Genomic DNA, 15,523 nt, shown 5'->3' with positions numbered 1-15,523 from the left:
GGGCGCGGAATGGAGTGAAGAACACGGCAAGCATTTAGAAGTTTTGATAACCTGGACTCCGTCAGGTAAATTTTCATTTCTACAGAATCTATTAGAGTCCCTAGGAAGGAAACCCTCGTGAGAGGAGATAGACAACTCTTTTCTTCGTTCACTTTCCACCCATGCGACCTCAGGAATGCCAGAACTATCTCTGTATGAGATTTGGCAATTTGAAAGCTTGACGCCTGTATCAGGATATCGTCCAGGTAAGGAGCCACTGCTATGCCTCGCGGTCTTAGGACCGCCAGAAGTGAGCCCAGAACCTTTGTAAAAATTATTGGGGCTGTAGCCAACCCGAATGGAAGAGCTACAAATTGGTAATGCCTGTCTAGAAAGGCAAACCTCAGGAACTGATGATGATTCTTGTGAATCGGAATGTGAAGGTAAGCATCCTTTAAGTCCACTGTGGTCATGTACTGACCCTCTTGGATCATGGGTAAAATGGTTCGAATAGTTTCCATCTTGAATGACGGAACTCTGAGGAATTTGTTTAGGATCTTTAAATCCAAAATTGGTCTGAAGGTTCCCTCTTTTTTGGGAACCACAAACAGATTTGAATAAAACCCCTGTCCTTGTTCCGTCCGCGGAACTGGATGGATCACTCCCATTACAAGGAGATCTTGTACGCAGCTTAGGAATGCCTCTTTCTTTATCTGGTTTGCAGATAATCTTGAAAGGTGAAATCTCTCTTGTGGAGGAGAAGCTTTGAAGTCTAGAAGATATCCCTGAGATATGATCTCCAACGCCCAGGGATCCTGAACATCTCTTGCCCACGTCTGGGCGAAGAGAGAGTCTGCCCCCTAACTAGATCCGTTGTCGGATAGGGGGCCGCTCCTTCATGCTGTCTTAGAGGCAGCAGCAGGCTTTCTGGCCTGCTTGCCCTTGTTCCAGGACTGGTTAGGTTTCCAGGCCTGCTTGGATTGAGCAAAAGTTCCCTCTTGTTTTGAAGCAGAGGAAGTTGATGCTGCACCTGCCTTGAAATTTCGAAAGACATGAAAATTAGACTGTTTGGCCTTTGATTTGGCCCTGTCCTGAGGAAGGGTATGACCCTTACCTCCAGTAATGTCAGCAATAATTTCTTTCAAACCAGGCCCAAATAAGGTCTGCCCCTTGAAAGGAATGTTGAGTAATTTAGACTTTGAAGTCACATCAGCTGACCAGGATTTGAGCCATAGCGCCCTACGCGCCTGGATGGCGAATCCTGAATTCTTAGCCGTTAGTTTAGTCAAATGAACAATGGCATCAGAAACAAATGAGTTAGCTAGCTTAAGAGTTCTAAGCTTGTCAACAATTTCTGTCAATGGAGCTGTATGGATGGCCTCTTCCAGGGCCTCAAACCAGAATGCTGCCGCAGCAGTGACAGGCGCAATGCATGCAAGGGGCTGTAAAATAAAACCTTGTTGAATCAACATTTTCTTAAGGTAACCCTCTAATTTTTTATCCATTGGATCTGAAAAAGCACAACTGTCCTCAACCGGGATAGTGGTACGCTTTGCTAAAGTAGAAACTGCTCCCTCCACCTTAGGGACAGTCTGCCATAAGTCCCGTGTAGTGGCATCTATTGGAAACATTTTTCTAAATATAGGTGGTGGGGAAAAGGGCACACCGGGCCTATCCCACTCCTTACTAATAATTTCTGTAAGCCTTTTAGGTATTGGAAAAACATCAGTACTCACAGGCACTGCATAGTATTTATCCAGCCTACACAATTTCTCTGGCACTGCAATTGTGTCACAGTCATTCAGAGCAGCTACCTCCCCAAGCAATACACGGAGGTTCTCAAGCTTAAATTTAAAATTAGAAATCTCTGAATGGATGATTAACCCCTTAATAACAAAAACAGAATAATAAATGACAAAAACGTTTTTTAAACACAGTCACAACAACTGCCACAGTCTACTGTGATTGTTACCCTCCTCAAACACGACTTTGAAGCCTTTTGAGCCCTTCAGAGATGTCCTGTATCATGCAGAGGGAAGCTGAATGTCTCTGTCAGTATTTTTAGCTGCACAGAAAAGCACTAAAATAGGCCCTTCCCACTCATATTGCAACAGTGGAAAGCTTCAGGAAACTGTCTCTAGGCAAAAATCAAACCAGCCATGTGGAAAAAAACTAGGCCTCAATAAGTTTTATCACCAAACACATATAAAAACAATTAACATGCCAGCAAACGTTTTATATTACATTTTTATAAGAGTATGTATCTCTATTAATAAGCCTGATACCAGTCGCTATCACTGCATTTAAGGCTGAACTTACATTAATCCGGTATCAGCAGCATTTTTCTAGCAAATTCCATCCCTAGAAATATATTAACTGCACATACCTTATTGCAGGAAAACCTGCACGCCATTCCCTCTCTGAAGTTACCTCACTCCTCAGAATATGTGAGAACAGCCATGGATCTTAGTTACTTCTGCTAAGATCATAGAAATCACAGGCAGATTCTTCTTCTAATGCTGCCTGAGATGAAACAGTATACTCCGGTACCATTTAAAAATAAACTTTTGATTGAAGTTAAAAAACTAACTATAATACACCACTTTCCTCTTACTACGTCCATCTTTGTTGAGAGTTGCAAGAGAATGACTGGATATGGCAGTGAGGGGAGGAGCTATATAGCAGCTCTGCTGTGGGTGATCCTCTTGCAACTTCCTGTTGGGAAGGAGAATATCCCACAAGTAATGGATGATCCGTGGACTGGATACACTTAACAAGAGAAATATACATAAACCTGGCTCATGGCAATTATAAGTACAATACATATATTTAAAACTTTATATTAATACATAAAGTGCCAAACCAAAGCTGAGAGTGTTTAAGTAATGAAAACATACTTACCGAAAGACACCCACCCACATATAGCAGATAGCCAAACCAGTACTGAAACAGTATCAGTAGAGGTAATGGAATATGAGAGTATATCGTTGATCTGAAAAGGGAGGTAGGAGATGAATCTCTACGACCGATAACAGAGAACCTTTGAAAAGATTTCCTGTGAGGAAAACCATAAAACTAATAGGTGATACTCCCTTCACATCCCTCTGACAAACACTGTACTCTGAGAGGAATCGGGCTTCAAAATGCTGAGAAGCACATATCAACAAAGAAAACTTACTTCACCACCTCCATAGGAGGCAAAGTTTGTAAAACTGAATTGTGGGTGTGGTGAGGGGTGTATTTATAGGCATTTTGAGGTTTGGGAAACTTTCCCCCTCCTGGTAGGATTGTATATCCGATACGTCACTAGCTCATGGACTCTTGCCAATTACATGAAAGAAAGATCACTTTCCAACAGTAATCACTGAAATGAAGTCTGTCAGATCAGGTCCAAACAGAGTTTTACCGACCAAGACTTTAACCACAAAGCTCTGTGGGCTAGCACAGTAAAGCTAGACATCTTAAGCTGCCAGTCTGATTATCTGCATGTTGGCATCACAGATAAACGTATTGGCCAGTTTAAGAGCTTTGAACCTATCTTGGATCTCCTCTACCGTAGTTTCCTCTGTAATAAGATCAGACAAGGCATTGCACCAATAAGATGCTGCTCTCTCAACCGTGGCAATACTTTCTGCAGGTTGCCACTGTAATCCCGGATGGATGTACACCTTCTTTAAGTAAGCCTCAAGCTTCTTATCCATTGGATCCTTAAAAGAGCAACTATCCTCTATAGGAATGGTAGTTATCTTAGCAAGAGTAGAAATAGCTCCTTCTACTTTAGGCAGTGTGCCATGAGTCACAAAACAAAATTTATGCTTACCTGAAAAATGTATTTCTCTTGTGGTGTATCCAGTCCACGGGTTCATCCATTACTTGTGGGATATTCTCCTTCCCAAGAGGAAGCTGCAAGAGGACACCCACAGCAGAGCTGTCTATATAGCTTCTCCCCTAACTGACACCCCCAGTCATTCGACCGAAGACAAGCAAGAAAAAAAGGAGAAACTATAGGGTGCAGTGGTGACTGTAGTTTAAAAATAAAAAACACCTGCCTTAAAATGACAGGGCGGGCCGAGGACTGGATACACCACAAGAGAAATAAATTTTGTTTTCTCTTGTAAAGGTGTATCCAGACCACGGGTTCATCCATTACTTGTGGGATACCAATACCAAAGCTTTAGGACACAGATGAAGGGAGGGACAAGGCAGGAACTTAAATGGAAGGCACCACTGCCTGTAAGACCTTTCTCCCAAAAATAGCCTCCGAATAAGCAAAAGTATCAAATTTATAGAATTTAGAAAAGGTATGAAGCAAAGACCAAGTCGCCGCATTACAAATCTGTTCAACAGAGGCCTCATGTTTAAAAGCCCATGTGGAAGCTACTGCTCTAGTAGAATGAGCTGTAATTCTTTCAGGAGGCTGCTGGCCAGCAGTCTCATAAGCTAAGCGTATTATACTTCTTAGCCAAAAAGAGAAGTTGCCGAAGCCTTTTGGCCGCTCCTCTGTCCAGAGTAGACAACAAACAAAGCAGATGTTTGACGAAAATCCTTCGTAGCTTGTAAATAAAACTTTAAAGCACGAACCACATCAAGATTGTGTAATAGACGTTCCTTCTTTGAAGAAGGATTAGGACATAGTGAAGGAACAACAATCTCCTGATTGATATTCTTATTAGATACCACCTTAGGAAGAAACCCTGGTTTGGTACGTAACACTACCTTATCTGCATGGAAAATCAGATAAGGGGAATCACATTGTAAAGCAGATAACTCTGAAACTCTTCGAGCCGAGGAGATAGCTACTAAAAACAGAACTTTCCAAGATAAAAGCTAATATCTATGGAATGCAAAGGTTCAAACGGAACCCCTTGAAGAACTTTAAGAACTAAATTTAAACTCCATGGCGGAGCAACAGGTTTAAACACAGGCTTGATCCTAACTAAAGCCTGACAAAACGCCTGAACGTCTGGAACCTCAGCCAGACGAAAAGAATAGACAGAGCAGAAATCTGTCCCTTTAAGGAACTAGCTGACAAACCCTTCTCCAATCCTTCTTGGAGAAAAGATAATATCCTAGGAATCCTGAACTTACTCCATGAGTAACCCTTGGATTCACACCAATGAGGATATTTACACCATATCTTATAATAGATTTTCCTGCTGACAGGCTTTCGAGCCTGAATTAAGGTATCAATGACCGATTCGGAAAAACCACGCTTTTATAGAATCAAGCGTTCAATCTCCAAGCAGTCAGACGTAGAGAAATTAGATTTGGATGTTTGAAGGGACCTTGAAGTAGAAGGTCCTGCCTTAGCGGCAGAGTCCATGGTGGAAAGGATGACATGTCCACCAGATCTGCATACCATGTCCTGCGTGGCCACGCAGGGGCTATCAAGATCACCGAAGCTCTCTTCTGCTTGATCTTGGCAATCAGACGAGGGAGCAGAGGAAACGGTGGAAACACATAAGCCAGGCTGAAGGACCAGGGCGCTGCTAGAGCATATATCAGCGCTGCCTTGGGATCCCTGGACCTGGACCCGTAACAAGGAAGCTTGGCGTTCTGACAAGACGCCATCAGGTCCAGTTCTGGTTTGCCCCAAAGTTGGATCAACTAGGCAAATATCTCCGGATGGGGATCTTGAGAAGTTTAGACTTTGAAGTGACATCAGCTGACCAGGATTTAAGCCATAGCGCCCTACGTGCCTGAATGGCAAAACCTGAATTTTTAGCCGTTAGCTTGGTTAAATGAAAAACGGCGTCAGAAATAAATGAATTGGCTAACTTAAGAGCTTTAAGCCTGTCAAGGATATCATCCAACGGGGTCTCTACCTGTAAAGCCTCCTCCAGAGACTCGAACCAGAAAGCCGCTGCAGCAGTGACTGGGGCAATGCATGCAAGAGGCTGGAGAATAAAACCTTGTTGTATAAAGATTTTCTTAAGGAAACCCTCTAATTTCTTATCCATAGGATCTAGGAAAGCACAACTGTCCTCGACAGGAATAGTTGTACGCTTAGCTAGGGTAGAGACTGCTCCCTCCACCTTAGGGATCGTCTACCACAAGTCCCGTGTAGCGGCATCTATAGGAAACATTTTCTTAAAAGCAGGAGGGGGAGAGAACGGCACACCTGCTCTATCCCATTCCTTAGTAATAATTTCTGAAAACCTCTTAGGGATTGGAAAAACATCAGTGTAAACAGGCACTGCAAAGTATTTGTCCATTTTACACAATTTCTCTGGGACTACAATGGTGTCACAGTCATCCAGAGTAGCTAAAACCTCCCTGAGCAACACGCAGTGTTCAAGCTTCTTAAATTTAAATGCTGTCATTTCAGAGTCAGACTGAAGTAACGCCTTCCCTGAATCAGAGAAGTCACCCACAGATAGAAGCTCTCCTGCTTCAACTTCTGCACATTGTGAGGGTATATCAGACATAGCTACTAAAGCGTCAGAGAGCTCTGTATTTGTTCTAGCCCCAGAGCTGTCTCGCTTTCCTTGTAACCCTGGCAGTTTGGACATTACCTCTGTGAGGGTATGATTCATAACTGCCGCCATGTCTAGTAAAGTAAACGCATTGGACGCGCTAGATGTACTTGGCGTCCCGCAGGCGGGAGTTATAGGTTCTGACACGTGGGGAGAGCTAGATGGCATAACCTCCCTTTTGTCAGTCTCAGAAACCTCAGGTGATAAATCTTTAAAAGCCATAATATGGTCTTTATAACTTATAGAAAGGTCAGTGCATTTGGTACACATTCTAAGAGGGGGTTCCACAATGGCTTCTAAACATAATGAACAAGGAGTTTCCTCTATGTCAGACATGTTTAACAGACTAGTAATGAGACCAGCAAGCTTGGAAAACACTTTAATAAATGTGAAAAAAGCAATAATAAAAAAACGGTACTGTGCCTTTAAGAGAAAAAAACTACCACATAAACTGCAAAACAGTGAAAAAAAAACAAAATTTATGCTTACCTGATAAATTTATTTCTCTTGTGGTGTATCCAGTCCATGGATCATCCATTACTTGTGGGATATTCTCCTTCCCAACAGGAAGCTGCAAGAGGATCACCCACAGCAGAGCTGTCTATATAGCTCCTCCTCTAACTGCCACCAACAGTCATTCGACCGAAGACAAGCAAGAGAAAGGAGAAACCATAGGGTGCAGTGGTGACTAGTTTAAAAATAAAAACACACCTGCCTTAAAATGACAGGGCGGGCCGTGGACTGGATACACCACAAGAGAAATAAATTTATCAGGTAAGCATAAATTTTGTTTTCTCTTGTAAGGTGTATCCAGTCCACGGATCATCCATTACTTGTGGGATACCAATATCAAAGCTATAGGACACGGATGAAGGGAGGGACAAGGCAGGTGCTTGAAGGGAGGGACAAGGCAGGTGCTTAAACGGAAGGCACCACTGCCTGCAAAACCTTTCTCCCAAAAATAGTCTCCGAAGAAGCAAAAGTATCAAATTTATAGAATTTAGAAAAAGTATGAAGCGAAGACCAAGTCGCCGCCTTACAAATCTGTTCAACAGAAGCCTCATTCTTAAAAGCCCATGTGGAAGCTACCGCTCTAGTAGAATGAGCTGTAATCCTTTCAGGAGGCTGCTGGCCAGCAGTCTCATAAGCTAAGCGTATTATACTCCTTAGCCAAAAAGAAAGAGAAGTTGCCAAAGCCTTTTAGCCTCTCCTCTGTCCAGAGTAGACAACAAACAATGCAGATGTTTGACGAAAATCTTTAGTAGCTTGTAAATAAAACTTTAAAGCACGAACCACGTCAAGATTGTGTAAAAGACGTTTCTTCTTTGAAGAAGGATTAGGACACAGTGACGGTACAACAATCTCCTGATTGATATTTTTATTAGATACCACCTTAGGTAGAAAACCAGGTTTGGTACGTAACACTACCTTATCGGAATGAAAAATGAGATAAGGAGAATCACATTGTAAAGCAGATAACTCAGAAACTCTTCGAGCCGAGGAGATAGCTACTAAAAACAAAACTTTCCAAGATAAGAGCTTAATATCTATGGAATGCAAAGGTTCAAACGGAACCCCTTGAAGAACCTTAAGAACTAAATTTAAACTCCAAGGCGGAGCAACAGGTTTAAACACAGGCTTAATTCTGACTAAAGCCTGACAAAACGCCTGCACGTCTGGAATCTCAGCCAGACGTTTGTGCAAAAGAATAGACAGAGCAGAAATCTGTCCCTTTAAGGAACTTGCTGACAAACCCTTCTCCAATCCATCTTAGAGAAAAGATAATATCCTTGGAATCCTGACCTTACTCCATGAGTAACCCTTGGATTCACACCAATGAAGATATTTACACCATATCTTATAATAGATTTTCCTGGTGACAGGCTTTCGCACCTGTATTAAGGTATCAATGACCGACCCGGAGAAACCACGCTTTGATAAAATCAAGCGTTCAATCTCCAAGCAGTCAGCCGCAGAGAAATTAGATTTGGATGGTTGAAAGGACCCTGAAGTAGAAGGTCCTGCCTCAGAGGCAGAGTCCATGGTGGAAAGGATGACATGTCCACCAGATCTGCATACCAAGTCCTGCGTGGCCATGCAGGTGCTATCAAAATCACTGATGCTCTCTCCTGCTTGACCTTGGCAATCAGACGAGGGAGCATAGGAAACGGTGGAAACACATAAGCCAGGTTGAAGGACCAAGGCGCTGCTAGAGCATCTATCAGCGCTGCCTTGGGATCCCTGGACCTGGATCTGTAACAAGGAAGCTTGGCGTTCTGGCGAGACGCCATGAGATCCAGTTCTGGTTTGCCCCAACGTTGAATCAACTGTGCGAACACCTCCGGATGGAGCTCCCACTCCCCCGGATGAAAAGTCTGTCGACTTAGAAAATCCGCCTCCCAGTTCTCTACTCCTGGGATATGGATAGCTGATAGGTGGCAAGAGTGAATCTCTGCCCAACGAATTATCTTTGAAACCTCCAAAATCGCTAGGGAACTCCTTGTTCCCCCTTGATGGTTGATGTAAGCTACAGTCGTGAAGTTGTCCGACTGAAATCTGATGAACCTCACTGCCGCTAGCTGAGGCCAAGCCTGAAGAGCATTGAATATCGCTCTTAGTTCCAGAATGTTTATCGGAAGGAGAGCCTCCTCCTGAGTCCATGACCCCTGAGCCTTCAGAGAGTTCCAGACTGCCCCCCAGAAGGCTGGCATCTGTTGTTACTATTGTCCAATCTGGCCTGCGGAAGGTCATACCTTTGGACAGATGGACTCGAGATAGCCACCAGAGAAGAGAATCCCTGGTCTCTTGATCCAGATTTAGTAGAGGGACAAATCTGTGTAATCCCCATTCCACTGACTGAGCATGCAGAGTTGCAGCGGTCTGAGATGTAGGCGGGCAAACGGCACTATGTCCATTGCCGCTACCATTAAGCCGATTACTTCCATACACTGAGCCACTGAAGGGCGAGAAGTAGAATAAAGAACACGGCAGGAATTTAGAAGTTTTGACAACCTGGCCTCTGTCAGGTAAATCCTAATTTCTACAGAATCTATCAGAGTTCCCAGGAAGGAAACTCTTGTGAGAGGGGATAGAGAACTCTTTTTTTCGTTCACTTTCCACCCATGAGACCTCAGGAATGCCAGAACAATGTCCGTATGGGACTTGGCAATTTGGAAATTCGACGCCTGTATCAGAATGTCGTCTAAGTAAGGGGCTACTGCTATGCCCCGCGGCCTTAGGACCGCCAGAAGTGACCCCAGAACCTTTGTAAAGATTCTTGGTGCCGTAGCTAACCCAAAGGGAAGAGCCACAAACTGGTAATGCCCGTCTAGGAAGGCGAACCTGAGAAACAGATGATGATCTTTGTGTATCGGAATGTGAAGATAAGCATCCTTTAAGTCCACGGTAGTCATGTATTGACCCTCCTGGATCATAGGTAGGATGGTTCAAATAGTCTCCATCTTGAAAGATGGGACCCTGAGAAATTTGTTTAGGATCTTGAGATCCAAGATTGGTCTGAAGGTTCCCTCTTTCTTGGGAACCACAAATAGATTTGAATAGAATCCTTGCCCCTGTTCCTCCTTTGGAACTGGGTGGATCACTCCCATAACTAGGAGGGTCTTGAACACAATGTAAGAATGCCTCTCTCTTTATTTGGTCTGCAGATAATTGTGAAAGGTGAAATCTTCCTTTTGGGGAAGAATCTTTGAAGTCCAGAAGATATCCCTGGGACACAATTTCCAACGCCCAGGGATCCTGGACGTCTCTTGCCCAAACCTGGGCGAAGAGAGAAAGTCTGCCCCCTACTAGATCCGTTACCGGATCGGGGGCCAATCTTTCATGCTGTCATAGAGGCAGCAGCAGGCTTCTTGGCCTGTTTACCTTTGTTCCAAGCCTAGTTAGGTCTCCAGACCGGCTTGGACTGGGCAAAATTTCCCTCTTGTTTTGTATTAGAGGAAGATGATGCCGCGCTCGTCTTAAAGTTTCGAAAGGCACGAAAATTAGTTTGTTTGGTCCTTAATTTGTTAGACCTATCCTGAGGAAGGGCATGACCTTTTCCTCCAGTAATATCAGAAATGATTTCCTTCAGTCCAGGCCCGAATAGGGTCTGCCCCTTGAAGGGAATATTGAGAAGCTTAGACTTTGAAGTAACGTCAGCTGACCAGGATTTAAGCCATAGCTCCCTACGCGCCTGAATAGCAAAACCTGAGTTCTTAGCCGTTAGTTTAGTTAAATGAACAACGGCGTCAGAAACAAATGAATTGGCTAGCTTAAGCGCTTTAAGCTTGTCAAATATATCATCCAAAGGAGTTTCTTACTGTAAGGCCTCTTCCAGAGACTCAAACCAGAAGGCCGCAGCAGCAGTGACTGGGGCAATGCATGCAAGAGGCTGGAGAATAAAACCTTGTTGAATAAACATTTTCTTAAGGTAACCCTCTAACTTTTTATCCATTGGATCTAGGAAAGCACAACTGTCCTCGACGGGGATAGTTGTACGCTTAGCTAGGGTAGAAACTGTTCCCTCCACCATAGGGAACGTTTGCCATAAGTCCCGTGTAGCGGCATCTATTGGAAACATTTTCTTAAAAATAGGAGGGGGAGAGAACGGTACACCTGGTCTATCCCATTCCTTAGTAATAATTTCTGAAAACCTTTTAGGTATTGGAAAAACATCAGTGTAAACAGGCACTGCATAGTATTTATCCAATCTGGCCCTATAATGGTGTCACAGTCATCCAGAGTAGCTAAGACCTCCCTGAGCAACACGCGGAGGTGTTCAAGCTTAAATTTAAATGTTTACATATCAGAATCAGGTTGAAGCATCTTCCCTGAGTCAGAAAAATCACCCACAGAAAGAAGCTCTCCTGCCTCAGCTTCTGCATATTGTGAGGGGATATCAGACATAGCTACTAAAGCGTCAGAGTGCTCTGTATTTTTTCTAGCCCCAGAGCTGTCTCTCTTTCCTTGTAACCCTGGTAGTTTGGACAATACCGCTGTAAGGGTATGATCCATAACTGCCGCCATGTCTTGTAAAGTAAACGCCATGGGCGCGCTAGATGTACTTGCCGCCTCTTGAGTGGGAGTCAAAGGTTCTGACACGTGAGGCAAGTTAGTCGGCATAACTTCCCCCTTGTCAGTTCCCTCTGGTGATAAATCTTTTAAAGACAGAATATGATCTTTATAACAAAGTAAAATCAGTACATTTGGTACACATTCTAAGAGGGGGTTCCACAATGGCTTCTAAACATAATGAACAAGGAGTTTCCTCTATGTCAGACATGTTTAAACAGACTAGCAATGAGACCAGCAAGCTTGGAAAACACTTTGATAAATGTAAACAAGCAAAAAATAAAAACGGTACTGTGCCTTTAAGAGAAACAAATTTTGTCAGAAATTGATAAACAGTGATAAAAAGCAGTAAATCTTACAAAATTTTTACAGTGTGTATAATAGACTAACAGAGCATTGCACCCACTTGCAAATGGATGATTAACCCCTTAGTTTCAAAACTGGATAAAAAAAACAGTCACAACAAACTGCCACAGCTCTGCTGTGGCCCTTCCTGCCCATATAACGACTTTGAAAGGCACAAAAACCTGTATTCACAGTGTGAGGGCCTAACAAAACTATCCCTAGGCAAAATCTAGCCAGCCATGTGGAAAAAACTGGGCCCCAATAAAATTATCACCAATATGTATAAAATAACGTTTATTTTCAGTAATGTGAGAAAGTAATAAGAATATTACCTTTTACAGCAAGCATGATACTAGTCGTTATTAAATCACTGTAATCAGGCTTACCTTAAATAAATCCGGTATTAACAGCATTTTCTAGCATATTCATTTCTCTAGAAAAATTTAAACTGCACATACCTCATAGCAGGAGACCCTGCACGCCATTCCCCCAGCTGAAGTTACCTCTCTCAGTTACCTCTCTCAGTTACCTCTCTCTTCAGTTATGTGTGAGAACAGCAATGGATCTTAGTTACAACCTGCTAAGATCATCAAAGACCACAGGCAGACTCTTCTACTTTCTGCCTGAGGCTAAAATAGTACAACTCCGGTACCATTTGAAAATAACAAACTTTTGATTGAAGATAGACTAAATAAAAACACCACATCTCTAGCTACTTCCTTTCTTGTCGAGAGCTACAAGAGAATGACTGGTAGTGGCAGTTAGAGGAGGAGCTATATAGACAGCTCTGCTGTGGGTGATCCTCTTGCAGCTTCCTGTTGGGAAGGAGAATATCCCACAAGTAATGGATGATCCGTGGACTGGATACACCTTACAAGAGAAATTAGTAAACTCTACGAAATTTTTACAGTGTGTATAAGGGACTAAAGCAGCATTGCACCCATTTGCAAATGGATGATTAACCCCTCAGGCCCAAAAACGAATTAGAAAAAGATTAAACCTGTTAACAGTCAAACACACTGCCACAGCTCTGCTGTGGCTCCTACCTGCCCTTAAAAACGATTTTTGCAGGAACAAAACCCTCTATAGAGGTCCTATAAGCCAGAGGACTAAGTAATATAGGTATTAACATGAATATTATCCCTTTTTGCAAGCATGATCCCAGTTGTTGTTAAATCACTGTATCAGGCTTACCTCAAATATACCAGGCACTGTCAGCATTTTCTAGACCTTATCATCTCTCTAGAAAAAAATATACTGAACATACCTCAAAGCAGGCAATCTGCAGAAAGACCCCCCAACTGAAGTTTTCTTTCCATACTCTTCAGTTATGTGTGAGAACAGCAATGGACCTTAGTTACAAACCGCTAAGATCATCAAACCTCCATGCAGAAGTCTTCTTCCAATTTCTGCCTGAGAGTAAAAACAGTACAACGCCGGTACTGTTTAAAAATAACAAACTTTTGATTGAAGGTAAAAACTACACTAAGTCACCACATCTCTCTTGATACTTCCTTTCTTGTCGAGAGCTGCAAGAGAATGACTGGGGGTAGCAGTTAGGGGAGGAGCTATATAGACAGCTCTGCTGTGGGTGTCCTCTTGCAGCTTCCTGTTGGGAAGGAGAATATCCCACAAGTAATGGATGAACCCGTGGACTGGATACACCTTTACAAGAGAAATAGAATTAGCAACAGGAAACATCTTTTTAAAAACAGGGGGGAAAAAGAACCCCTGGCTTATCCCATTACTGAGCAATAATTTCAGACATCTTCCTTGGAACAGGAAAAACTTCCTCAGAAGATGGAGAATCATAAACTCTATCCAGTTTAGAAGACTTCGTAGGGTTGACAACAACCAAAGGTTCAGAGTTGTCCAAAGTAGCTAAAACCTCCTTTAGTAGTAACCCGAGGTGTTCAAGCTTAAACCTAAAATTAAACTCTTCAGATTCTGAAGACTTTTCTGCTAAAGTGTCAGCGTCTGAGATCTCACCTTCAGAAGCTACTGAAGTATCCTCTTCATCAGACATTTGAAAAAAGCTGACCAACGCAGATTTAAAAGAGTCAGAAACCTTACTAGCAGACAAATTCTAAGATTTCCTCTTACGCTTACCCGGATTAGGGAAAGCAGACAAAGCTGCAGAAATTGCAGAAGTTATCTGAGCGGCAAAATTCCCTGGTACATAAACACCCCCAGGGGGATAAGAGGACACAGAAGGCACCGCATGAGAAACAACTAAGGGTTGGGACGTTTGAGGAGAAAGCTGAGGCATATCACGCACAGCAGTATCCTGAGAGACACTTGGCTCAGAAGGGAGTAACTTGTCTTTAAATTTTAAAGTCTTAGCTAAACATGAGGAACAGAATTGCATAGGTAAAACAATTTGAGCATCTAAACAAATATTGATCCTTTTCAGTGTGCAAAGCTAACGAATTAGATCCCACTAACTATAATGCGAAAAATATATATATATATATTTATTAATTTGAGCCCAAAATGAATAAATTATAATCCGGAGGCTAACCCAACAAATAAATAAATTTAGAATAACCTCTAAGAAATCCTCAGACAAAATATTGATTGTCTGAGGCTCCTACCTTAACCGGAGTATAATCCCACTAGTAAGAGGAGAAAACCGACAGCTGAGATTCAGGAGATGAAACCGTAGATTCCTCCAACCCCTACGATTATTGAAGCAAAGCTGTTAAGTGTTCGAGTGAGACAGTAAAGTCAGCACCTCTAAAGCTCACGCTGCTCCGCTCCAGCAGAAATGCGGAGGTCAAGTGATCGGCCGGAAAAGAACTGCCCCACAGAGGATAAGAGCGTGAAAGTTCAAAGAAACTGCCCAATTAAATCCTCTCCTGTTAAGCTATCCCATACAACTAAAAAATAAAGTTGAATATGTCAGGAAGCACAAGAAATTAAATACAGATGGCCCTCGTTTTACAACGGTTCAATTTACACCGTTTCAGAATAACAACCTTTTTTCCAGTCATGTAACTGCTATTGAAAAGCATTGAGAAGCAGTGCATTTATTAAAATAGCCAGTAGGTGGAGCTGTCCGCTTAGGTTGCAGCAAAGGCAAGCAAGCTGAAATTAATTAGTTTAACTAGACCTGAGCTATTGAGCAGATTTCAAAGGAACAAGATCTTCCTGTCTATAAATCAGTCCAGATTGGAATGCATAGAAAGAACTGTTTGCAGAAAAATGCAAGTGAAGTCTGTGTTGTGTGATTATTTCATTAGGTTTATAATGCTGTTTAGCAAATGTTTTTGTTCATTTAACTTAGTTTATTTATATATTCTGTGTTGTGTGATTATTTTATTAGGTTTATAATGCTGTTTAGCATTTAAAGTCTTCATTTCAAAGCTTTAAAAATAATGTATTAGGTGTTACTTATGCCAATTTTGAGAGGGGCCTGGAACCTAACTCCCTCACTTCCCATTGACTTACATTATAAACTGGGTTTCAATTTACAATGGTTTCGATTTACAACCATTCCTTCTGGAACCTAACCCCGGCGTAAACTGAGGGCTACCTGTATATTGAAAGTCCCTTGCTAAGTAAATTAAGGGAAACACCAAGTAACTTGTGTTAACCCTTAAGTCTCTCAACATCTCATAAAAAGTGAAAAAGTGCCAGAAATCTGCTTTTAG

The 15,523-nt window shown here is 42.4% G+C and overlaps 1 protein-coding gene across 1 annotated transcript in view; it reads right to left on the bottom strand.

Moving 5' to 3' along the window:
* Positions 1 to 15,523, bottom strand: part of LOC128638893 (DNA ligase 1) — a gene marked incomplete in the record, with an annotated part of 517,030 nt that overhangs the window by 26,470 nt on the left and 475,037 nt on the right.

The sequence above is a fragment of the Bombina bombina genome, chromosome 8, assembly GCF_027579735.1.
Source record: "Bombina bombina isolate aBomBom1 chromosome 8, aBomBom1.pri, whole genome shotgun sequence".
Lineage (NCBI taxonomy): Eukaryota > Metazoa > Chordata > Amphibia > Anura > Bombinatoridae > Bombina > Bombina bombina.
The sequence above is the reverse complement of the archived record's forward strand: the minus strand, read 5'-3'. Positions and strand labels throughout refer to the sequence as shown.